The sequence below is a fragment of the Aotus nancymaae genome, unplaced genomic scaffold (assembly GCF_030222135.1).
Source record: "Aotus nancymaae isolate 86718 unplaced genomic scaffold, 86718_ANA_hifiasm-v0.15.2.pri h1tg000011l, whole genome shotgun sequence".
In the NCBI taxonomy this organism is placed as follows: domain Eukaryota; kingdom Metazoa; phylum Chordata; class Mammalia; order Primates; family Aotidae; genus Aotus; species Aotus nancymaae.
In genome coordinates, this window is record NW_026988422.1 from 28,797,412 (window position 1) to 28,824,608 (window position 27,197).

Genomic DNA, 27,197 nt, shown 5'->3' on the forward strand with positions numbered 1-27,197 from the left:
TTTATAAGATTATCTCAGGGTGAAGCTGCTTTTAAAAACCCCACTGTTTATCTCAGATAACAGTGGGGTTTTTCTGTTTGTTTTTCCCACCACTCATGAGCACTTATGCAGTTAGATTTATCTTCCCTGAGCTTACTGGTGGTGGAGGGAAACTTAGGCATAGGTGGCCCCTCAGAGTCTCAGCAAGGTCACTCTTTCCCATATGTAATAATGAGCCATTGTTCTATTCATTGTTACCTCATAGAGCCCTTTCTTTGTCTCAGTTCTTATTTACTTCCTCTTTTTTTTTCCTTTCCTTTTCCTATACCTTCCTTTGGTCTTTGTAAGTATCCAAATTACCCTGTAAGTATGGGTTTTACAATAATGCCCTCAATTTGTTATCTCAAGAGTGATCTTAGGAGTTTCCTTGCACTAGGCCCATTCAGCTTAAAAACAAAAATGTGATCCATTTTCTTTTTTTTAAATTATATTTAAATTTTCTTTTTTTTAATTTTTATTTTACTTTAGGTGCATACTATATCTGGCATTTCTCCCCATGTTATCCCTCCCCACCCCCCACTATCTCTCCCCTACTCCCCCAACTGCCCCCAGTATGTGATGCTCCTCTTCCTGAGTTCACATGTTCTCATTGTTCAACACCTACCTATGAGTGAGAACATGCGGTGTTTGGCTTTCTGTTCTTGTGTCAGTTAAATGCAATCCATTTTCAACAGGAAGAGATACTGCTGTCCAAAAGCCTGAGGATAACAGTTAAACCCATTGAAAAATCAATAAAAAGCCCTTTAAAGGCTACCATTTTCTTTAATGACATTTTTTCTTAGTGCTGGATGTCCCCTACCACCAGATAATTAGTAATACGATTGCAACTATTAAAGGGAAGGTGGGGGGACTAAGGAGAAAAGAGAAATTGAATTTACGTGTCTTCGCCTTAGCACAGCCTCACATTTCTTTTTCAGAAAATAACTTCTGCACATACAGCATTAGGGAGCCGTGTCTCCCAACCACTACATTTGAGTGGTGAGTACCCAACCCAGAAGTCTCAAGAACCTAAAAGATTCCCAACTCTGCCATGATTTTGCACCAAAGGGCACCCTCACTTAACTTATTTGTGGGTGTAAAATGAAGAGAAAGATACCTGCCCATCAGAAACCAGCACCGCGCTCTAGGCATAGGGCTTCAAAAAACACAGAAGATTCAAAAATGAGGATTGTCATCTCAGAGAATGTCATGAAATTATTAAAATTTGCAAAAACAATTTTAATCCTATCAAGGGATCGGATAACAAAGCATTCTCTCCCAGTCAAGCAGCAAGTGAGGGGAAGGAAGAGCTGCTCACCCTCCATCTGAGGGACTGGGTCTGGGACAGTTTTATCAAATGTGAATCCAGGCATTGCACCTCCATACATGACCATCAATTTTTACAATTTTCTTTTCTTCATTTACTCTGGTTTCACCTTTCATACGGGACTCCTCAAACCTTCAACTCTCTCCAACTCATGTCTTAGGTTGGCTCTGACATGTGATAACTGACATTATCTGGCCCTATGACTTCTGTTTCTCATGAATAAACAGTCAAGGTCTGGCATACCCTGACTTCTGTAACCAGTTGTTGTGATGAAAATATTCATTTGAACGAAGGTAGAAGTGTCAGAAACATTTTTAGGAAGGCAGGACCCTGTAAAAAGACTAGTAAATGATGGCAACATACCAATTCAAAAATAATGTAAGTTATTCTACAATCAAAATCTAGTCAACATGAACAAATGACTCAACTCTTTCTCCATACAATAGCTATAGAAAATATCTTTTTAAAAAAAGAGATGTTGAACAATATAAATATTTGGGTAATTACCCACTGCCATTATTCCACACAGGGTCTGGATTTTCAATTTTACCTTCCAGTCAGATGAAAGATTCTTGAACTGGTATGTGAGTTCCACATCTTCTTTTTAGAACTATTTAGACAGTGTTCAACTTACAAAGAAATTCCCACTACTTCTCCTGTGTGAAAGAAGGGCACAGAGGAGGAAATTTCTTTGTAAGGTTAGAGGAACTCTGCTAGTTGAGAGGAAATGCTGAAGTTTCTCTCAACTAGCAGACTTTTCTGGACAGTCTGAATCCCTGTCTGCTGTGAGAAGAGAATTGCAAAACGTGCTGGTGCTCTTAAAGAGCTCTGGTTCCAAAATGAGGAAAGGGAAGAAGTTTAAGACCTATATGTATCCATTAGAAATGGATTTTTGCAGTTAAACCAAAAACTTTGGTAACAAAATATATTTGTTGTCTTAGCAAGAAATTCAAGAGGAGGACTGAGAGAAAGCCCCCAATTTAGCAATTAGGAACCCAGAATCAGAAAAGGTTCAGTGGACTTCAGTAGAATGGTCAAGGTAGAGACCATGTTGCAATGGGTTGTCTGAGAACAAGCAGTGTATTTTTGTTTTAAGTACAAATAAATGCTCTACCCTAGACTTTACAAAACTTTAACTTAAAAGACATACAAATGGCCAATGAATATATGTAAAAAATGCTCAACATCACTAATCAGTAGAGAAATGAAAATCAAAATCACAACGAGGTGTTATCTCAGCCCCTATTACCAAAAAGATAAAAAATAATGACAGCTGGCAAGGACGCAGAGAAGCAGAACACTTATATGTGGTTGGTAGGACTTAAACTAGCAAAGCCACTGCAGAAAACAATGTGCAGTTCCTCAAAAAACTGCAAATAGGGCTACCACATAATCCAGCAATCCCACTTCCAGGGCATTTATCCAAAGGAAAGAAAGTCGGTGTAACAATGAGACCTTTGCATTCCCATTTTTATTTCAGCACTATTCACAATAGCCAAGATATGGAATCAACCCAGGGTCTTTTTTTTTTCTTTTTTTCTAAAAAATTTTTCTTCCAACTGATCAGGTAGAAAAAGGAATCAACCTAGGGTCTAACAACAGATGACTGGATAAAGAAAATGTGATATATACACACAATAGAATACTATCAGCCATCAAAACAAAAAAGTTTAATTGGACTTACAGATCCACATGGCTGGGGAGGCCTCAGAATCATGGCAGGAGGCAAAAGGCTCTTCTTACATCACGGTGGCAAGAGAAAATGAGGAGGAAGCAAAAATGGAAACCCTTGATAAACCTATTAGATTTTGTAAGACTTATTCTCTATCATGAGAATAGCAAGGAAAGACTGCCCCCCAATGATTCAGTTATCTCCCCCTGGGTTCCTCCCACAACATGTGGAAATTCTGGGAGATACAATTCAAGTTGAGATTTGAATGGGGACATGGCCAAACCACATCATGTATGTATACATTTTATGGATGGAACTGGAGGATATTATGCTAAGTGAAATAAGCCAGGAACAGAAAGTTAAACACTGCTTAATTCCTATGTGGAAGCTAAAGAGAAGTTGACCTCATAGAAATAGAAAGTAGAACAGAGGACAACAGAGGCTGAGAAGGATAGGGGGAAAGGGATGGAATAGATTTGTTAAAGGATACAAAATTATAGCTAGATAGGAAGACTAAGTTCTAGTATTCTATAGCACTGTAGGATAACTATAGTTAATATAAAGGTTCAAATAGCTAGGAGGAGGATATTGAATGCTTCTAACACAAACAATGACAAATATTTGAAATGATGGATATGCTAATTACCCCAATCTTATTACATATTGTATGTATTGTCATATCACTTCATATCCCATAAATATGTACGATTATCCATTTAAAATTTTTTTAATTTAAAAAATAGAAAAAAAAACTTAGTTTTAGAAAGAAAAAAAGATAGAATTTGGCAGAGTCCCAGAGATAAGACACATTTCCCAAAAGGTGTCTACAGATACTACAAAACATTACAGAAGATTAAAAAGGGAAAGGGTAGGTTTTATGGTAAAATAATTTAGGGATATACTGAGTAAGCAAAGGTAAACAGATTTCGTTTCATTATTGCAGAACTTTTCAGCACCTTTAACAAGCAACTGTGAGTTCTAAATATTTAAAAGAAAGTTTACAGTATATGAATGGCTCAAATTTATTTGACAAAATAATTCTTATTTCCACTGAGTACCTCCTAAAACTAGTGTTTAGAAGACAGACTACGGAAAACAAGGCTTAAAGAATAGAGAATACCATTTTACAAGCCAGGCAAAGGGAGAGATTAAAGAAGCATTAAGTAAAGGGCTACCTGATGGGAGAAGGGTTCAGAAAGTATAAAAAGGGATGTGTCAAAAGTAAACAGGTGGAGGCAGGAAGGGTGCTTCTTCCTCAGCTGTCTGAGAGACATAGAGAGGGAGAGTAAAAGCTGTCAGCACGTCTACACAGAGCAAAGGGAGTTGGGAGAATTCACAGGGGAAGGCTTCATTTTTTTTCACAAAAGAAAAGGTTAGATGTGTATAACGGGCAAAGGGCAGGGCTGACTAAGGGAAAGAGAAACATAAAGCCATCAGGGCCTGGGAATGGGCACCAGGAAGAAGAAATAAGTGGAGAAAGGGAGGTGGGACAATATCAGTTTCAAAATGTGCTGTTAGTAACTGTCAAGATTGTAATTATGCATAAGCTTAGACCTAAAATTTTATTTTAATGGCATTTACCCCATATGTATACTTGTATAGGTCTGTAATTATATGCTCTGGGATGTTTATTAAAACACTATTTACAGTAGCAGAAAATTTTTTAAAACATCTACATGTAAATTACTCGAGGATAGTTAAATTAGCCCACATTCTTGTATCAAAACAGTAGATAGGCAGACAATAAGAATACACTGACTTGGAAAGATGTCCAAAATAATTTATGAAGTGAAAAAAAATCAAGTTATAGAACAATATGTACAATATGAACCCATGCAAAATGTGTGTGTGTGTGCACACACGCACACACACACAAATGTCTGGTGGTTACATGTCTAAGTAGATAGCTCTAGGCTATGGTTTTGGCAGAACTCAGGCTAGAAAGGAAGAAGGAATTTTTACCTTTTGCTTCATATCCTTCTGTTTGGACTATTTTACAGTGAACACATACTGCATTTATAGCTTTTACAGTTTGTTCCTTCCTGGACCTGCACTCTTGAGACCCTCCTCCTTCCCTCCTGCAGCATGACTTTGTCTCCCAGCTCGCAAGAATCAAGGGCAGGCTGTACTCTCCTGCTGTGACTCAGGCCCTCATAGACCTCAGGACCTCATGAAAGACAGAGTTCACCTAGATTTACTGATAATTTCACTTTGTGACTTCACTTTGTGGCCAATCCTTTCTGGCTCTCTGATCTTCAGACCACAAATGTCATCCAGCTCTACATTTGATCCCAATTCTACAGCAGACTAGAAAGGGCATGCTGGGACAATGACAAAACATTAATATGTGGGGGAGGAGACAAGCTTTTGTTTCCAATAAATAACATGGAATGAATTCCTGGGAACATTAGTGTGTTTCTAAGTCCAGCCTAATCACAGAAGACTAAAAAATCATTAAAAACACTGACTTGGAAATTATTTTTATAGAAGCATGATTTTACCTGAACTTCCCTATTATTATTTCTTCTCTGAACTCAAAATTCTTCTCCCATTTTTATTTTATTTTAAGGGAGAAATTCATTGTCCGATACTCACTTTTCAGAAAATCCAGTCAAATTTTGCTTACAATAAATAGTGCAGATATTTCTTATAACCACTAGGGGTCAGACTACTACATTAATAGAAGTCAAACCCAACTTGAAACTTGGTATTAATTGGTTGCAGATCAGGCTAACATTCTTCTGCATAAAAACAGAAGACTGACCATTAAAATTAAACATTTTATAAAGGAGATAATGAGAAAGAGTGCATTTGACAAGAGAGGCTCAGAAAGTTGAAAGTATCATATATAATAAATATAGTAAAGAAATTTCATCCTTAATAAAAATTTCAGTTATTCACTTGCTCATTCTAGTTGGCAAGATATTACTCCAATCTTAATGGGCTCAGATCAGAGGATTAATCATTGAACTTGGCAAATTCTAAGAGAGCAGAAATAACTAAAATCATGAAACTGTCAGCAAAAAAGAAGAAATCCTCATTTATAAAGGATAAACCGCATGACTAGCAGAGGATTTAGATGAATGGCAGAAACATTTTTCCAATGGATTTGAGCCATAGTAACAATAAATCTGAGTCATCTCACAGCAGTGGGTGTGTTCAGGAATGTGGGAAGAGGGCAGCACTGGACTGGGCCTCTGATCCACTCCCAGCCCTGCCACAAATTGACCCTGTGGTCCTGGACAAGCTCCTTCTCTTCTCTTGGTCTCAAAATGTCTTTAGTAAGATTATATGATTTATAAAGAATCTTCAGGCCTTAAAATTAAAGATTTATCTAATAATACTGTTTTATAAAACGTAAGAAAATGAGGGAAAAACTTGTCAAGATATAAGTTTTAACAAAAATTTTTAATATGAGGGTATTCTCTCTCAAGATACATTATTACAAATTTTATTTTTTTTTAATGGAACAAACTGAGATTGTAGGACATATGTACTGTCAGACAAAGTAACAAACCCAAAGTCAAAATTTATTTACATTTTTAATGATAGTATTTTAAATAATCAAGTGTATATGTGAAAATATATGCAAGTTATTCCCTGGAATGATAAACAAATTAAAAAGTGGTTACCTGTTATGGGTGGGGTAGAATTAAATGGATATGGATAGTGTGGATATAAGAATATAAGGTTCATTTTTTCATATATTGTTTTGATATTTTTGTGATTGTATTACATGAATGTGATACATCTTTTAAATTTTGAATATATCCATTCATTACCTATTCAAATTTTTAAAAAATTAATTTTAAAACTTCATATATGGAACAAAAATCTGGGCCAATACAAAAATAAACACAAATGAAAATGAAAATCCTCCATGATATGAATGGGGGTTAGAAATGACACAGGGATATTTGTTGCTAATATAAGTTGGCAATACAACAGTGATACTCTGTTTTAAATGGGCTACATCAAAATACCTCACCCAAATTGGCCATATCTTAATGGTTGTATCTAAAGATTTTATTTGGCAAATTTTTCACCTGTGCCCCAAACCCTCAGAGCTGCTTATACCTCATATGACACTAAATCGGGGAAAGGAAGAAGTTCCCCCTCCCCTTTTCTCTTTACATACACACATTGACACACAGTGGCATGTGTGTCAATGAATATTAATGTATGCAAGTAAACAATGGAGAAGGTCACAGGCAAATTGGTTCTGCAAACTGCTAACCTGACTCACAGCCTTCTCAACATACAGGTCTAATGCAATTTCTACCAAAATTCCAGCAACATAATTTATAGATAAAGACAAGATTATTATAAAATGTATATGGTAAGGCAAAGGAACTAGAATAGATAAAAACCATTTTGATGAAGAATAAAGCAAGAAGAACTACTTTATTTCAAATTATATAGCTAAAGTAATCAAGACAATATAGCACTGGTGATAAAACAGACACATAAAACAAACACATAAATCAATGAAACATAATGGAGAACCCAAAATACACCCATACAAATATGTCTAGTTTATTTTTCACTGAGGTGCAAAAGCAATTCAATGGATGAATAATAACTTTTCACCAGTGGTGTTGAAACAATTGGACCTCCATAAGCCAAAAGGAAGAACGTGGGCCTAAGCTTCACACATTAAATTAAAATTAACTCAAAAAGTATTAGACTGAGCAACATAGTGAAACCTCATCTCTAAAAAAAATACAAAAAAAATTAACCAACCATTGTGGCACGTGTCTGTGGTCCCAGCTACTCAGGAGGCTGAGGTGGGAGGATGGCTGCAGCCTAGGAAGTTGAGGCTGCACCCCAGCCTGGGTGCAAGACCCTGTCTCAAAAAAAAAAAGTATTAAAAATTTAAGTGAAAATTTTAAACTATAAAACTTTTAGAAATAAAGTCATAACATAACTGTTCAGAATCTAAGACTAGGTAAAGAATTTTTAGATTTGACACCAAAACCATGATCCATAAAAGAAAACATTGATAAATTGGATTCCATCAAAATTTAAAACTTTTGTTAGGTGAAAGATTCTATTGAAAGAATGAAGAGACAAGCTTCAGATTAGGAGAAAATATTTGCAAAAAATGTATCTGGTAAAGGACTAGGATCTAGAATACATAAACTATTCTAAAGACTTAACAAAAAGTCCAATTAGAAAATGAGCAAAAGACATAGACATACTAATGAAGAGGGTATACAGATGGCAAATACGTACATTATAAAACATTTCACATCATTAACTGGCAGGGAAATGTAAATTAAAACTATAGTGAGATATTGTTACACATCTGTTAGAATGGCTAAAATAAAAATTTGTGACAACACCAAATGCTGACAAGGAAGTGTGGAAACTGGATTACTCACACATTGCTGGTGGGAATGTAAAGTGCCACAGACACTCTGGAGATTATTTCGGCAGCTTCTTAAAACACTAAATATGCAACTTTCATACAACCCAGGAATTGCACTCTCCAACTTTCAACCAGAGTACAGGAAAAAAAAAAATTTCCATCTGTACAAAAACCTATACATGGATGTTTTTAGCTACTTTATGCTGGGAACAGGTCTGAAGCCTGGCATAAACAGGCCTTAAAGAAACTGGCTACAAACAAAATATTTATAGCACTGTGACACTCATGATGGCAGTGATGCACATTGCTGGAGGTTGTTGGTTTACTGGAGCCAGGGCAAGAAATACCTGACCTGCCCCAGGGCAGAAGACTGCTTAAGGAGTTCCTGAACCACAACAATAGCATGAGCAACCCATGCCTTAATGATATGTTCCAGCTGCAGTCGATAAACGTGCCAGAGCCTGTTTCTTGCCACTAGTAAAGAATGTTCTGTTTCCTGTGAAGAATGCTTTTAGTTAAATGATGATTATCACTTGCTTGCTGTCAATAAATGTGTGAGTCAAACTCTGTTTGAGGCTCTTAGCTGGGAATGCTGCAGCCCCCTGTCGTCCCACCTCTTGCACTCTGTCTCTGTGTCTGTTTCTTAATTCCTTCAGCACCGCCTGGGTTGGGGCCTCCACGACCCATCTGGCCTTGGCAACTTTATTTTTGATAGCCTAAAACTAAGTATAGCCCAGATGTCCTTCTGTGAGTGAACAGTTATACAAAATCTGGTATGTCCATACATGCAATACCACTCAGCAAAAAAAAGGAGTGAACTATTGATACTTGCAACAACTTGAATGAAATCTCCAGAGAATTATGGTGAGCCCAGAAAACCAGTCCCCAAAACAACAGGTACTGTCTGAGTCCATTTATATAACATTCTTGAAATAACAAAATAATAGAAATGGAGAACAGGTTAGTGATTGTCGGGGGCTAAGAATGAGGTTGAGAATTGGTGAGAAAGAAGGAAGAGTGCTATAAAAGAATGCTACAAGAATCTTTGTGATGAAAATTCTCCACATCTTGACTGTATCAATATCAGTATCTTAGTTGTAATATTGTACTACAGTTCTGTAAGATATTAGCATTGTAGGAAAGTAAGGCTTTATGGGATTTCTCTGTATTATTTCTTAGAACTGTGGGTAAATCTACAATCATCTCAAAATGATGTTTGGTTTCATTTATATATACTTTATATAAACATATATATAAATATATATGTTTAGTTTACATATATTTCTTAAAGAATTAATAATATAAATATAAGCTATGACCTTGAGTTGTTATGGAAATGAGGACTATAGTAGCTATGCATATTTTTTCCTTGCTTGGTGTGTGTGTGTGTGTGTGTGTGTGTGTGTGTGTGTGTGTGTGTACAAATTACTAAGTCACTGTCTACCAGTTCCAAAGCTACTCTTCTCTCTGCTTTATGTTTCTGGAACTGGGACTCCACAAACCACATTTCTGCTTTCCCAACTTAGGCCTTCCCTCTTAAGCTTCACCAACACAGGGAAATTAAAAGCCAGAAGAATAAAAGAACTTCCTCCTTCTCATTTTCTTCCTGTGCTATGTCCCTCTGGGTATCATACAATAATAAGTCTTCTTCATCTGAGAGTATCAGAGCCTTCCAGTAGCAGCAGCCGAATCCAATTTGCATATTTTCCAATCCTTGCAAAATGAGTTACATAGAATAGGTGTCAGCAAACTTTTGCTAAAAAGGACCACATAGTAAATATTTGAAACTTTGCAGTCCACTTGTTCATATAGCAATGACTCAACTCTGCTATTGTAGCAATAGTTGTAGATAATATTTAAATGAGCATGCAGAAATATTATTATTATAAGTGGAATTGTGCCCCTCAAAAACATGTTTTACTTCTAACCTCCTATATCTGTGACTATGACCTTATTTGGAAATTAGGTCTCTGCAGATAATCAAATTAAGATGAGGCCATTAGGATAGCCCTAATCCAATATGACTGGTATCTTTCTTTCTACCTTTTTTTTTAGAATGGGATTTTGCTATGTTGCCCAGGCTAGTCTTGAATTCCTGGGCTCAAGTAATCTTTCTTATACTTCCTAAAGTCCTGCAATTACAGATATGAGCCTTTGTGCCCAACCAAGTGGTGTCCTTATAAGAGGAAAATGTCATGCAAAGACATGGACACAGAAAGGAGTTCGTTCTGTGAAGCTGGAAGCCAAAATTGGAGCAATGCAGCTACAAGCCAAGGACTGCCAAGGACTGACTGCCACCTCCAGAAACAAGAAAAAGTCAAGGAAGGATTCTTCCTAGAATCTCAGGGGAATCATCATCCTGTTGCTAACTCAATTTTGGATTTCTAGTTCCCAGAACTGTGAGAGAGTAAATTTCTGTTGCTTGAAGTCATCTAATTTGTGGTACTTTGTTACAGGTGGCCCTAGGAAACTAATACAGTTATTCTTTTATTTTTTATTCAACATTTTAAAAATATAGAAACCATTCTTAACTCCCAAGTCATACAAAAAACAGGTAGTAGGCTGGGTTTGGCCTCTAGGCACCTGACCCCCCACCTCAAAACATCAACATGTGCAAAGTAATGCCCATACAGTCTAAGTTTTAGCCCCATACTACTAAATTTTAAGAATTTCAACCTCAGGGAATCCACCAAGATGGCCAAATAGGAAGAGCTCCTGAGCGCAGTTCCCAGCAAGAGTGACACAGAAGGCAAGTGATTGCCACATTTCCAACCATGGTACCAGGTTCATCTCAATGGGTCTGGTTGGACAGTGGGTGTAGCCCAAGGAGGGCAAACTAAGGCAGGGTGGGGTGCTGCCTTACCCAGGAAGTGCAACTGGCCAGAGGACCCCTCGTCTACCCAACAGAGGCCATCGGACACTTTTCCAGCCACTCCGGCACTCTGCTTCAGATACTGCACTTCTCCCATGGCCTATACAGCCCACGGACCAGGAGATTTCCACTGGGCTGACAAGCACCACAGATTTCCAGCGCAAACCTGAGCAGCTATTTCAGCCGGAGCACCAGGTTTTTAGCACAAATTTGGTGACCGTTTTGGCTGGCGCCTGGAACACCTGCAAGACAGAGCCTCCCACTCCCCTGAAATAAGGGGAGCTGAAGGCAGGGAGCCAAGTGATCTGGCTTGGCAGGTCCCACCCCCACAAAGACCGGCAAACTGAAACCCACTGGCTTGAGAGTTTTGCAGCCAGCACACCAGTTTGAGCTTAACCCAAGAAGGTCAAGCTTGGTCGGGGGAAGGGCATCTACCATTGCCAAGGCAGCTCTAACCTTACCTATGTAAACAAAAGCATAAGGAAGTTTACACAGCAACTAGACGGAGCCTGCAGCAGCTCAGCAGCACCTCTGCAGGCAGACTATAACTAGACTCCTTCCTTGCTGGGCAGGGCATCTCTGAAAAAAGGCAGCAGCATATCAGGGACTTATAAATAAAACTCCACCTTCCCAGGACAGAGCATCTGGGAAAAGGGGCAGTTGTGCGTGCTGCAGCAGACTTAAATGTCCCTGCCCAGCAGCTCTAAAAGGAGCAACAGAGCTCCCAGCACAACACTTGAGCTCTGATAAGGGACAGACTGCCTCCTCAAGTGGCTCCCTGACCCCCGTATGTCCAAAAAGACACCTCATACAGGAGAGCTCTGGCTGACATCTGGTGGGTACCCTTCTGGGGCAAAGCTACCCGATTAGGCAGCAATCCTTGCTGTTCTGCAGCCCCTGTGGGTGATTCCCAAGCAAGCAGGGTCTGGAGTGGACCTCCAGCAGTCCTGCAGGAGAGGGGCCTGATTGTTAGAAGGAAAACTAACAAACAGAGAGAAATAGCTTCAACATCAACAGAAAGGATGCCCACTCAGAGACCCCATCTGAAAGTCACCAACTTCAAAGACCAAAGTAGACAAATCCACAAAGATGGGAAGAAACCAGAAAAAAAAAGGATGAAATCACCAAAAACCAGAACGCCTCTCCTCCTCCAAGAGATCACAACTCCTCAACAGCAAGGGAACAAAACTGGATGGAGAATGAGTTTGACAATTGACAGAAGCAGACTTCAAAAGGTGGGTAATAACAAACTTCTCTGAGCTAAAGAAACATGTTCTAACCAAATGCAAAGAAACCAAGAACCTTGAAAAAGGGTTAGATGAAATGCTAATTAGAATAACCAGCTTAGAGAAGAACATAAATGACTTGATGGAGCTGAAAAACACAGCACAAGAATTTCACAAAGTATACACAAGTTTCAATACCCAAATTGGTAAAGCAGAAAAAAGGATATCAGAGATTGAAGATCAACTCAATGAAATAAAATGAGAAGGCAAGATTAGAGACAAGAGTGAAAAGAAATGAAAAACACCTCCACAAAATATGGGATTTTGTGAAAAGACCTTCTCTATGTTTGATCGGTGTACCTGAATGTGATGGGGAGCATAAATCCAAGTTGAAAAACACTCTTCAGGATATTATCCAGGAGAACTTCCCTGACCTAGCAAAGCAGGCCAACATTCAAATACAGGAAATACAGAAAACACCACAAAGATATTCCTCAAGAAGAGCAACCCCAAGGCACATAACCATCAGATTCACCAGGGTTGAAATGAAGGAGAAAATGCTAAGGGCAGCCAGAGAGAAAGGTCGGGTTACCCACAAAGGGAAGCCCATCAGACTCACAGTGGATCTCTCAGCAGAAACCCTATAAGCCAGAAGACAGTGGGGACCAATATTCAACATCCTTAAAGAAAAGAACTTTCAACCCAGAATTTCATATCCAGCCAAACTAAGTTTCATAAGTGAAAGAGAAATAAAATCCTTTACAGGCAAGCAATTGCTAAGAGATTTCATCACCACCAGGCCTGCCTTACAAGAGCTCCTTAAGGAAGCACTAAACATGGAAAGAAACAACCAGCCCCAGCAACTGCAAAAACCTACCAAATTGTAAAGACCATCAGCACAGTGAAGAAACTGCGTCAACTAACAGGCAAAACAACCAGCTAGCATCAAAATGGCAGGATCAAATTCACACATAACAATATTAACCTTAAGTGTAAACAAACTAAATGCCCCAATCAAAAGACAAGACTGGTAAATTGGATAAAAGGTCAAGATCCAACAATGTGCTGTATTCAGGAGACCCATCTCACGTGCAAAGACACACATAGACTCAAAATACAGGGATGGAAGAAGATTTACCCAGCAAATGGAGAGTTTAAAAAAGCAGGAGTTGAAATCTTATTCTCTGACAAAACAGACTTTAAACCAACAAAGATCAAAAGAGACAAAGAAGGGTATTACATACTGGTAAAATGATCAATGCAACAAGAAAAGCTAACTATCCTAAATATATATGCACCCAATACAGGAGCCACCAAATACATAAAGCAAGTTCTTAATGACCTACAAAGAGACTTAGACTCCCACATGATAATCGTGGGAGACTTTAACACTTCACTGTCAATATTAGACAGACAAATGAGACAGAAAATTAACAAGGATATCCAATACTTGAACACAGATCTAGACCAAGTGGACCTAATAGACATCTACAGAACTCTCCACCCCAAATCCACAGAATATACATTCTTCTCAGCACCACATCACACATACTCTAAAACTGACCACATAATTGGAAGTAAATTACTCCTCAGCAAATGCAAAAGAACAGAAATCATAATGAACAGTCTCTCAGACCACAGTGTAACCAAATTAGAACTCAGGATGAAGAAACTCACTCAAAACTGCACAACTACATGGAAACTGAACAACCTGCTCCTGAATGACTACTGGACAAATAATGAAATGAAGGCAGAAATAAAGATGCTCTTCGAAACCAATAAGAACAAAAACACAACATACCAGAATCCCTGGGACACGTTTAAAGCAATGTCTAGAGGAAAATTTGTAGCACTAAATGCCCACATGAGAAGCGAGGAAAGATCTAAAATCAACACCCTATCATCACAATTTAAAAAACTAGAAGAGCAAGATCAAACAAATTCAAAAGCTAGCAGAAGAAAAGAAATAACTAAGATCAGAGCAGAACTGAAGCAGAACAAAGGAGATAGAGACACAAAAAAACCTTTCAACAAATCAATAAATCTGAGAGCTGGTTTTTCAAAAAGAACAAAACAGACCACTCACCAGACTAATAAAAAAGAGAAAAATTGAATAGACGTAATAAAAAATAATAAAGGAAGTATCACTGTCAATTCCACAAAAATACAAACTACCATCAGTGATTACTACAAACAACTCTATGCACATAAACCAGTAAATCTAGAGAAATGGATAATTCCTGGACACTTACATCTTCCCAAGACTAAACCAGGAAGAAGCTGAATCCCTGAATAGACCAATAACAAGGTCTGAAGTTGAGGCAGCAAATAATCACCTACCAATCAAAACAAGTCCAGGTCTGGACAGGTTCACAGCCTAATTCTACCAGACATACAAAGAGGAGTTGGTACCATTCCTTCCAAAACTATTCCAAACAATACAAAAAGAGGGAATCCTCCCTAACTCCTTTTATGAGACCAACATCATCCTGATACCAAAACCCGGCAGAGACACAACTAAAAAAGGAAATTTCAGGCCAATATCCATGATGAAGATCAATGCAAAAATCTTCAATAAAACACTGGCAAACCAAATGCAACAGCACATCAAAAAGCTTATCCATCACGATCAAGTAGGCTTCATCCTGGGGATGCAAGGCTGGTTCAACATACCCAAGTCTATAAATGTAATTCGCCACATAAACAGAACCAAAGACAAAAACTACATGATTATCTCAACAGATGCAGAAAAGGCCCTCAACAAAATTCAACAGTCCTTTATGCTAAAAACTCTCAATAAACTAGGTATTGATGGAATGTATCTCAAAATAATAAAAGCTATTTACAACAAACCCACAGCCAATATCATACTGAATAGGCAAAAACTGGAAGCATTCCCTTTGAAAACTGGCACTAGACAAGGGTGCCCTCTCTCACCATTCCTATTCAACATAGTATTGGAAGTTTTAGCCAGAGCAATCAAGCAAGAAAAAGTAATAAAGTGAATTCAATTAGGAAAAGAGGAAGCTAAATTGTCTCTATTTGCAGACAACATGATTGTATATATAAAGGATCCCATCGCCTCAGCCCAAAATCTCCTTAAGATGATAAACAACTTCAGCAAAGTCTCAGGATACAAATCAATGTGCAAAAATCACAAGCATTCCTATACACCAATAACAGACTAAAACAGAGCCAAATCTTGAGCAAACTCCCATTCACAATTGCCACAAAGAGAATAAAATACCCAGGAATACAACTAACAAAGGATGTGAAGGACCTCTTCAAGGAGAACTACAAACTACTATTCAAGGAAATAAGAGGACACAAACAGATGGAAAAACATTCCATGCTCATGATTCGGAAGAATCAGTATCATGAAAATGGCCACACTGCCTATAGTCATTTATAGAATCAATCCTATCCCATCAAGCTACCACTGACCTTCTTTTCAGAACTGGAAACAACCACCTTAAACTTCATATGGAATCAAGAGAGCCTGCATAGCCAAGAAAATCCTAAGCAAAAAGAACAAAGCTGGAGGCATCACGCTACCTGACTTCAAATTATACTACAAGCCTATAGTAATCAAAGCATCATGGTACTGGTACCAAAACAGAGATACAGACCAATGGAACAGAACATAGGCCTTAGAGGTAATGCCACACATCTAAAACCATCTGATCTTTAACAAACCTGACAAAAACAAGCAATGGGGAAAGGATTCCCTGTTTAATAAATGGTGTTGGGAAAACTGGCTAGCCATGTGCAGAAAGCTGAAACTGGATCCCTTCTTTACACCTTATACAAAAATCAAGTCCAGATGGATTAAAGATTTAAACATGAGACCTAACACCATAAAAACCCCAGAAGAAAACCTAGGCAATACCACTCAGGATATAGACATGGGCAAAGATTTCATTACTAAAACATCAAAAGCAATGGAAACAAAAGTCAAAATAAACAACTGGGATCTAATTAAATTTAAGAGTTTCTGCACAGCAAAAGAAACAATCATTAGAGTAAACCAGCAACCAACGGAATGGGAAAAAAAAAAATTTGCAAGCTACCCATCTGACGAAGGGCTAATAACAAGAATCTACAAAGAACTAAAACAAATGTACAAGAAATAAACAAAGAACCCCATCAAAAAGTGGGCAAAGGATATGAACAGACACTTTTCAAAAGAAGACATTTATGCAGCCAACAAACATATGAAAAAATGCTCATCATCACTGATCAATAGAGAAATGCAAATCAAAACCACATTGAGATACCATCTCATGCCAGTTAGAATGGCGATCATTAAAAAATCAGGAGACAACAGATGCTGGAGAGGATGTGGAGAAATAGGAACACTTTTACACTGTTGGTGGGAGTGTAAATTAGTTCAATCATTGTGGAAGACAGTGTGGCAATTCCTCAAGGATCTAGAAATAAAAATGTTATTTGATCCAGCAATCCCATTACTGGATATATATCCTAAGGATTATAAATTGTTCTATTATAAAGTCACATGCATACGTATGTTCATTGCAGCACTGTTTACAATAGCAAACACCTGGAACCAACCCAAATGTCCATCAATGATAGACTGGATAAAGAAAATGTGGCACATATACATCATGGAATACTTTGCAGTCATAAAAAAGGATGAGTTCATGTCCTTTCAGGGAGGTGGATGAATCTGGAAGCCATCATTCTCAGCAAATTGACACAAGAACAGAAAACCAAACACTGCATGTTCTCACTCATAAGTGGGTGCTGAATAATGAGAACACATGGACACAGGGAGGGGAACACCACACACTTGGGTCTGTTGAGGGTGGGGTGCTAGAGTAGGGATAGTGGGGTGTGGGGAGATTGGGGAGGGATAACATTGAGAGAAATACCTAATATAGGTGACGGTGGGATGGAGGCAGCAAACCACCATGGTATGTGTATACCTATGTAACAATTCTGCAAGATCTGCATATGTAACCCAGAACTTAAAGTATTTATACACACACACACACACACATACATATACACACACACATATATATACACACACATATATATGTACATAATTTTTTAAAAAAGAATTTCAATCTCTTCCCTTTTCTTCCACCCTTAGGGGAAGGTAGATGCTTCTGTAATTGCTACTTATATTACACTTTGCTATTCCCTTTTTCCTCTTCAGTTACCTAGCTAATAACTTTATACCCAGTTAACAATCATTTATGGTAAATTTTATCTGCTAAAATAACCATGTGATTTTTTTCCTGGCTGAACCCTGACTGATAAAATTTTCTTTTTAAAAGATTATTCAAGATTTTATATAAAGTACATTGACCTTTAAGGCTTTTGGGATGCCATGGTAATTATTCAGTTTGATTTTAGATAATTAAGTTTTATTTTAGGTAATTGAGACAACTCTTTGCAGAGCTGAAATCCCTGTCATAAAAATTGCATACTTTATTTGTCACAAACTTTAATTAATAATCATTCTTGCTTTAACAGATTCATTCCTCTAAGGATACCCAAGTACTTCAGAAGAACTAAAAAATGAATACCATGTTACACCAAAGAAGAAATGAAAGCTGCCAGTGTCTTCCGAAGTTAAACAAACACCTGTCCTTTGACCCAGCAATCCCATCCTAGGTACTTATCCAAGATAAACAAAAACACGTATTTACAAAAATACCTATACAAAATGTTCAAAGCAGCCTTATTCATAATAGCCAAAATCTGAAACAACCCAAATGTCCATCAGTAGGATGATTAATAAGCAAATTGAAATATAATCACACAATGAAATACTACTCCATCAATAAAAAGCAATGAACTTCTGATACACTGAACAAGGTGAATAAATTTGAGGAACACTATGTTGACTAAAAGAAAAAAACATGAAAGAATATATGTAACTTTGTTTATAAGCAGTCCAAGAACAGGTGAAAATAATCTATGATGATAGAAATCAGAAGAATGGTTGACTTAGGGTACTAGAAGAATGTTGACTGGAAAGGGGTAGGAGGGAAGTTCTGGGGTGATGGAAGTATATCCTAGTTGGGATAAGGATGAAAGAGGCTTATTATATATTTGTCAAAGCTCATTAATATGCATTTTTTTTTAGAAGCGGTCTCACTGTCACTCAGGCTGGAATGCAGTGGCACGATCACTGCTTACTGCAGCCTCAACTTCCAGGGTTCAAGTGATCCTCTCACCTCAGCCTTCCCAGTAGCTGGGACCACAGATGTGCACCACCATGCACAACTAATTCTTTTATTGTCTGTGGAGACAGGATCTGTCTATGTTGCCTAGGCTGGTCTCGAACTCCTGGGCTCAAGCAAACCTCCCACCTCAGCCTCCAAAAGTGCTGGGATTACAAGTGTCAGCTACTGCACCCAGTTAATCTGCCCTCTTAATAGGTGCATTCCACTTTATGTAAATTTTACTTTAAACGTTAAAAATAAGCTAAATTTTAAAAAATCTAAGGCATAGGTGAATATCTAATTTTCAGACATAAAATTCATAGCATAACCTTTGGAATTATAGACTCTAAACTTTTAGAAGGCAAGCACTAAAACTATCCTGTTTATTTCATATCTAATTTAACATCCTGTAATATGTCTGTTAATCCAATAGGTGTTAATATTAGAAGCATGAGCGTTTTTCAAACATATAAAGTAGGCATCACTTCCAAATAAAATCTGTGTAAGTAATTCAAGTTTGGCCTTCCTTTTCACCCTTCTTCTTTTACAGTATAAAACTGTTGCTATTCACTTGGAGTGGCAGCAAAATATTACAGAAAATATTTAGGAAAAGTTATAGATTAGAGTCTCAATCCTTTTGGAAGGCTGAAAGGTTTTATTGGGGCAGGCCAAAGGGGGCTGGCCAGTCCATTAAGTCGGGGAGAGATAGGGACAAGGCTTTTCCCAGTTTAAGTCTGTTTACCCCACATCCCTTTATCTCTACTCTATTTACTCTTGGAAACTTTGTGCTGGATAGCCCTCTCAGTGGGAGATCAAAGGGGAATTATCTATATAAAGCATTTACTCTGGGTCCCAGAACCTAAAGCTTTTACCAGTCACAGAACCACTCTTTTAACCATGTTAATTATCCACAAGTGTGTTAACTTATAACTCTGTTACAAATACAAGTGTGGACAGACAGAGGATCTTGGTCGATTGGTTGCATTTTGCCCTCTGAAAGCAGCCAACATCCATCCCTAGCCCACTTGAAATACTGTAATGGTGTGAGAGTGCATTCATTCATCTGTCATTGAGTCAGGGTCTGCAGGTCAGGATTCCGCAGATGGTGACACACATCTCAGGTGGTGACCCCGACCTGAATGAAGCCACATAAAAGATTCTATCATTGATTGGCATTTGGGTTGGAGAAATAGCTGATGTAGGTGGCAGGGGGATGGAGACAGCAAACCACCCTGGCACATGTGTACCTATGCAACAATCCTGCAAGATCTGCACATGTATCCCAGAACTTAAAGTACAATTTAAAAAAAAAAAGATTCTGAGGGATGTTTTCTCTCACCAGATTTTGATTTTGGTTCCCAGCAAGCATCATCAATATGCAATAATTCATTGAAGAAAAACATTCTTCCTTTGGGAAAAGATTAAAATTTAATACTTCCATCTACCTAAAAATCATTACTATGGCATCAAAATGTGAATAATTTAACCTGCTCATAAAATATTGCCTACCACTGACAGTGCTTGGCCATATGTTCAGATTGACACAGTTTAAGAATTTCTAGACACAAAAAGTCAATTTCAAGTTGAAAACTGATCACAACTTAACAGTCACCTTTTCAAGTCTAGTCCACAGATACGATGAGTAATTTTTTGCAGTGTCAAGCCATTTTGGCATAACATTTGCCATTTGTCATGAATGGCTAAGTGTTCCTTTTTTGTTGTTGTTGTTGTTTACCTTACTTTTAATTAAACAAATAACATATTGTTGGGGGCTGGGCATGATGGCTTACACCTGTAGTCCCAGCACTTTGGGAAGCCAAGACAGGCAGATAGCTTGAGGTCAGGAGTTCAAGACCAACCTGGTCAACACAGTGAAACCCTGTCTCTACAAAACAAACAAAAAAACCCAAATAACAAAATAACATAGTGTTGGGTTTGGTGCATATAACTCAGAGAATAAATTTGAAACAACCCAAGTGCTCATTAATAAGATAATTGATGAAATAATTATGGAAACATGTAGCTTTTTTCTTTCTTAATGAAGTACATTAAATGTGGTGGCATGAAAAATTTTCCTGGATATAAAGTTATTAAAAAGGAAGTCACAGAAAGATAGGCATAGTATGATCATATTATATTCAAAAATCTGTAACTGTTTAAAATAATAAAATCATATAAATATTATCAAATGAATAAAGAAAACATTTAGAAGAATTCATCTACACTGTCAAAGTGGTCAACTAGAAATAAATGTTAAAAAGAGGGTGTACACAAAAGGGTTTCCACTTAAATTTTATAATCAGCACATAAATCCAGTTTCTGGAACAATGCTTGATACAAAGTAGGTAACAAATAGTTGTTGAATGACTTAATGAATTACTTAATGAATGAATGGTTTATATGACTTCAAAACAATTAAACAACACACAAATAAATAAAACAAATAGAAACTACCTAAAATCTGGCACCCAAAGAACTGTTGTTTACATTTTGGTGTATACATATAGACGAATATTTTTATTTTTAATTTTCAAAAATTGTATATATTTCTGGTGTGCAACATGATGTTTTGATATATGCACACATTAGAAAATCACTAAATCAAGCTAATTAACACATCTATTACCTCACATACTTTTCTTTCATGTATGTGATGAGAAATCTAAAATCTACTCTAAGCAATTTTCAGGAATTTTAATAAGTATACAACATATTATTAACTATAGCCATCATGGGATCTAATTAAACTAAAGAGCTTCTCCACAGCAAAAGAGACTATCATCAGAGTGAACAGGCAAACTACAGAATGGGAGAAAATTTTTGCAATCTATCCATCTAACAAAGGGCTAATATCCAGAATCTACAAACTTAAAATTTACAGGAGAAAAACTAACAACCTCGTCAGAAAGTGGGCGAAAGATATGAACAGACACTTTGCAAAAGAAGACATTTATGTGGCCAATAAACATATGAAACAAAGCTCATCATCACTGGTCATTAGAGAAATGCAAATCAAAACCACAATGAGATATCATTTCATGCCAGTTAGAATGGCGATTATTAAAAAGTCAGGAAACAGATGCTGGAGAGGATGTGGAGAAATAGGAACGCTATTATGCTGTTGATGGAAGTGCAAATTAGTTCAACCATTGTGGAAGACAGTGTGGCAATTCCTCAAGGACCTAGAACCAGAAATACCATTTGATCCAGCAATCCCTTTACTGGGTATATACCCAAAGAATTATAAATCATTCTACTATAAAGACACATGCACATGTATGTTTACTGCAGCACTGTTCACAATAGCAAAGACTTGGAACCAACCTAAATGCTCATTAATGATAGACTGGATAAAGAAAATGTGGCATATATACACCATGGAATACTATGCAGCCATAAAAAAGGATGAGTTCATGTCCTTTGCAGGGACATGGATGAAGCTGGAAACCATCATTCTCAGCAAACTAACACAGGAGCAGAAAACCAAATACCACATGTTCTCACTTATAAGTGGGAGTTGAACAATGAGAACACATGGACACAGGGAGGGGAATATCATCACAAACCAGGGTCTGTCAGGGTGGTGGGTGGCAAGGGGAGGGATAGCATTAGGAGAAATACTTAATGTAGATGACAGGTTGATGGGTGCAGCAAGCCACCATGGCACGTGTATACCTATGTAACAAACCTGCACGTTCTGCACATGTATCCCAGAACTTAAAATATAATGTTAAAAAAAGAAAGAAAGCAAAGAAAAAAAAAAGAAAAGAAAAACAGACATCCTAAAGGACTCCAGGGCCAATGGACGACCTTGTCCTTCCTCAGAAGCTTCCACAGAAGGCCAAACTTTGCTTACTCTTAATCTAACTTCCCTATCTCATTTTTTAACCTGTCAGGTCACCGCAACCCAAATAGCCAGCATTCCCACAAGAACAGGTCCAGGTCAGGACAGCTGTATTAATTGTATCAAAAGCATGATACCCACGATAAAGGAAATGAGAAACCCCGCCCCCTATCATGAACTCAGCCCTGCACTGACCAAACCCAACGGAGCGGTCAAGGAGGCACGATTTAAGACAATAACACATTAAACTGAGACAAGAGTTGAGAGACTAAAAACTGCATTTTGAGGAATTATTAAAGGAAATTGAGAGTGTTTGATCAAAAGAGAAGGCCTGGTAGCTGCACTGTAGAATTTGAAGGAAGAAAGCATATGAAAGATGTTGACCATTCCAAAGCCAGCCAGATGGCAGAATTAGAAGCAGTGAGTGAAGCGTATACAGGGCAGATGTCTTAGTCTAGTTTCCTTAGAACACAGACTCTAAGGCAAGGCTTAGGTGCTTTATTTGGGGGCAAAAGGTCAAGAAAAAAAGGTATGCAGCAGGGAAGGAGGGAGAACAAGAAAAAAATAGTATGTTATCAGATTGTTCATAGCTTCCCAGGAAACACCACCAGTCACGCGTCTCTGCAGAAGCGCGGCAGGTACTGCACTGTGCAGCAGTCAGCAGGAAGAAGAGGAGCTAGTCATTTATCTCCTGATCCTTCCTGACTCTTCACTCTCTACATGGCACAAATACCCCTACACTTCTTTCTGTTTTATTTTGTTTTGAGACAGAGTCTCACTCTGTCACCCAGGCCAGAGTACAGTGGTGTGATGTTGGCTCACTGCAACCTCTGCCTCCCAGGCTCAAGGGATTTTCAAGTTTCCGCCTCCCCAGCAGCTGGGACTCCAGGCATGTGCCATCACGCCTGGCTAATTTTTGTATTTTTAGTAGAGATGGGGTTTCGCCATGTTGGCCAGGCTGGTCTCGAATGCCTGGCCTCAAGTGATCAGCTCTCCTCAGCATGCCAAAGTGAAATACCCCTACCCTTCTCCTACCCCTTCTAGGAGCACTGAGAGAGCCAGAGCCTCAGTGGTGCAGCAGGATCTGATCTGGCCCAAGCCCTGGACCTGCCACAGCTCCTACCATGGAGAATGTGACTAAGGCTGTGCCAAAGTCCAGCCCTCACACCCAGGAAAGTCAGAACTACTGAGTGTAAGGAGTTGAGGTGGCCACAATGACAGCGGTGGCCAAAGCTTTATAACTGCAGGAATGGCCAGAAGCTGGGCTAACAACCAAGGCTGTGGGGATGGGTTCATAGACCACACCAATACATCAGGTTTTAGTAAGATGTCAGTTTCTAACATTTGAAACCAACCAACGATAGAATTAACCAGGGCTTTTCAAGCATTACGTGTATATAAGTACCCAGGAATCAAGTGAAGATTCATATTCAGCAAGTCTGGGATAGGGTCTCAGATTCAGCATTTCTAACTCTCCAGGGAATGCCCCGCTGCTGCTCCCAGGCTACACTCTGAATATTAAGTGGATGTTCTACTTCACAAAGCAGTGAGTTTTACATCCCTATTTGTGTTTTAGCAGATCCTGAATTGATTGATCTTCTGTCACAAAAAAGTCAGGTAAAGGAAAGGTCTCCTGGCCTGGGATAAGAGGTTGTACTAAATGTCCACTATAGAACTTTCCAAATCTAAGATTTTATTTACCAAAACTTGATGAGCACTAAACCAATGATGAATGATACATTAGTTTAAAAAGAAGAAATGCCTATCTTTAATTTTATTCACTGCTCACTTTTCAGTTACTCCTTATCAAACCCAAAGCACAATTAAGCAAGATCCTGATTGAAATTTAGAGCTTTACCTAACGATGACTGACCAGAAGTGGATGTAATTCAGCCAGTAACTAATGTGAGTGATGTTTGTCTCATCATCTCTCTTTCAAAATGCTTCCTCATCCACAAGAAACTCAAGGAGTAAATGCAGAGATGCTAAAAGGTATAGACAGGACATATAGGATTACTAGAGACTATCTCCTCCAGACTCTTATCGAGCCAAAGTTAAATGTAAAGTGAAAATTCAATCCTTTCACTTCATCCTTAATGAATGAAAACCGAATCTCCACAGTCCAGAACCTTAAGGATGTGAGTTTTTAGAAAGCTGAGTTTGCTAGAGAGACAAAAGCCAACGCTTTAGAAGTTGCTATATTTTCCTTTTTATCTAATGCTTTCATTCCAATTACCACTTAAAACTGCCGTACAAATTTGAATTAGACACTTCTCTTTACTTTTCAATTAATTTATCAAGTTTTCATATTCTGTGTCATCAAGAGGCATGGGATCAGCCTCTTTAAGACTTCTCCACATACACACTGGGCTTTGTCCCCAGATACTGAAGCCCTCACACTCCAGGGAGGGAGAGAGCTGCTTAGTTTTCAAGGCTGGGCTGGGAGAACGGGCGTATAATTCTACGGAATTATAACTGCCACTGCTCCTCTTTGCCACACGGTGGCACTGTTGAAGACTGGCTCTACCCAGTGATGCGTGTCCACTGCTGCAGGGCCTCTGCCTGTCTAGACCCAGGTAGAAATATCCGTGGCTCCCTAAGGAAGGACCGCCCCATCTCCCAGGGCTAAGCTCAGCCACGCGGTTGCAGCTCTTCGTTCCTTGCACTCTCGTGCCGCATACGTCCGCTTCCCTAAATGCTGCCCATCCCCCGGGGATACTGTTCAGGACTTGTTCCAACATCCACCACTTTTCAGATTCAGAATCCTTTTCTCTCTTAGCCTCTCAGAAAGGGGTGTATCATTGGATTTTAAACCTTCAAAATACAAAAGGTCTTATTACAGCCCACTTTCCTGTACAACCTACGTAACCTTTCTTAGTAAAGCTATCCTCAGATTCCTAGGTGCCCTTACCCAGCCCCAGCCTAATCACTTCCCTGACTTCTTAGACAAGATACACTGAACACAATCTAACTTTTTGTTCCTGTCTCACTGTCATCATTATGAACATCATAGTTTGGTTTGGTTTGACAGTGGTATTTTTTTAAGGTAAGTATACACGTGTCTTTTGTATTGGAAAAATTACGGATTCTGAGACATGATTTCACAATCCTACTACAGAGCTAATATTTTGGGGAGATCCTTGATTTCTAACCCATCTCTGGCTGGGAAGCACATGCTCTTTGCAGTTCATCATGTGGACTCTCTACCTCCCTGCCTCACTGCCTCCCTACCCAGGACTCTGACACATGCCATCACTTCTCCTCCAATCTTACTTTTTTTTTTGATATACCTATCTGTGTGCTCCAGCTAAATTTAACTACGACCATATCTCCAAAAGCGAGCTATTCTTTCCCATCTTTGTGCCTTTGCTCATGTTGTTTCTATTTTCCTAAATTGCCCCTTATTTCATCCCTGCCTTTTGAAAGCTTAGCCATTCTTTGAGGCCCACCCACACACTAAATCCTCCTCCAGGTGTTTTATAATCCCTCCCACTGAATGTGATCTCTTCCTCCTTGGTGCCTCCACAGCAATTTATGCATATTTCTTTTCAAGTAAGTTCATGCCTACACTGCAAACATTTGAGGAGATGTTGACTTCGGTGAACATAGCACTCTAATTTTTTTTCCTACAGCATTGACAATAGCATCTTATACTTAGTAATCAATTACTAAAAAGCCTCCTTGAACCTTTAGTAAAATTTGTCTGCCAATCTAAGCTTGATCCCTTTTAGCATACTCTAATCCTATGAGGATTAAATACAAAATAGGAAATACACAACAGGAAGAAAAGGAGGATATTGAAGTTTTGTATAGGTCACAAAAGTCTCAAATGGTTCTGAGAGCTAGGATTTTCTACTGATACATTCAGTGACCTCAAGGCATAGAAGAAAATCATCCATGTTTGCAGCTGAGAAAGACAAATGGGGAATTGGGGGAGGTGAAAATGGAGGTGTCATTTCATAGAGCTACCACTTTCTTTTCTCTTGGTTCCCATCATGGCGCTCTCACTTGGCTTTCCTGACATCTCACTGACCCCAGTTCCCTCTCCTCAACCTCTTGATGCTGGAGTACTCCAGAACTTGGTTCCACCTCTTCTGTTGTTCTCCATCCACCCCTTCTTCCCAAGAGGTTAACCTGGCCATCTGAGCAACTTACAATCCACTAGGAAATGACTGATAAGGAGCACAGATGGGGACTGGTCTTAAGCATCATAACGTATTTCCAGCTTCTGACGTTGGCAGAAATTTGTAGGCTGTGAGTGACAGGTGGCAGTGAGTGTATATAAAATCAGAACTTTTGTTTACCTAGGTGTCTCTTCAGACGTGATGATTTATAAGACTGGTAATTAAGATCAAGTACATGTTTGAGAACTAGCTCTACCCAGTGATGTATGTCTGCTGCTGCAAAGAGCATTTGCTGGTCTAGACCCAGGTAAAGATTTACTTTACCTAGAAAGTAAAGGAGAAACAATCCTGAACCAATTTCTTTCCTTCTGCTTTTCTCGATGGTAATCAGAAAATTCCACAGATATTAGACCTCATAAGGCAAATCACTATGTGCTTACACATGCCAAATGTTTTGTTCTTTGGATCCTTTTTAAGAATAGAAAAAAATGAAAAATGCAAAGACTTTTATGAACATTTATTGTACCACTTCTAATTTGAAACCTA

At 38.5% G+C, this 27,197-nt stretch overlaps 1 long non-coding RNA gene across 1 annotated transcript in view; it reads left to right on the plus strand.

The window, feature by feature from the left end:
• The first annotated feature begins 268 nt into the window (after positions 1-268).
• The window catches only part of LOC135274165 (uncharacterized), a 32,901-nt gene continuing 5,972 nt past the window's right edge, over positions 269-27,197 (plus strand). Inside the window, exons 1-3 of the long non-coding RNA XR_010341950.1 lie at positions 269-342; positions 957-1,017; positions 17,989-18,129. This is a non-coding gene — a long non-coding RNA (uncharacterized LOC135274165). The remainder of the gene's footprint in view (positions 343-956; positions 1,018-17,988; positions 18,130-27,197) is intronic.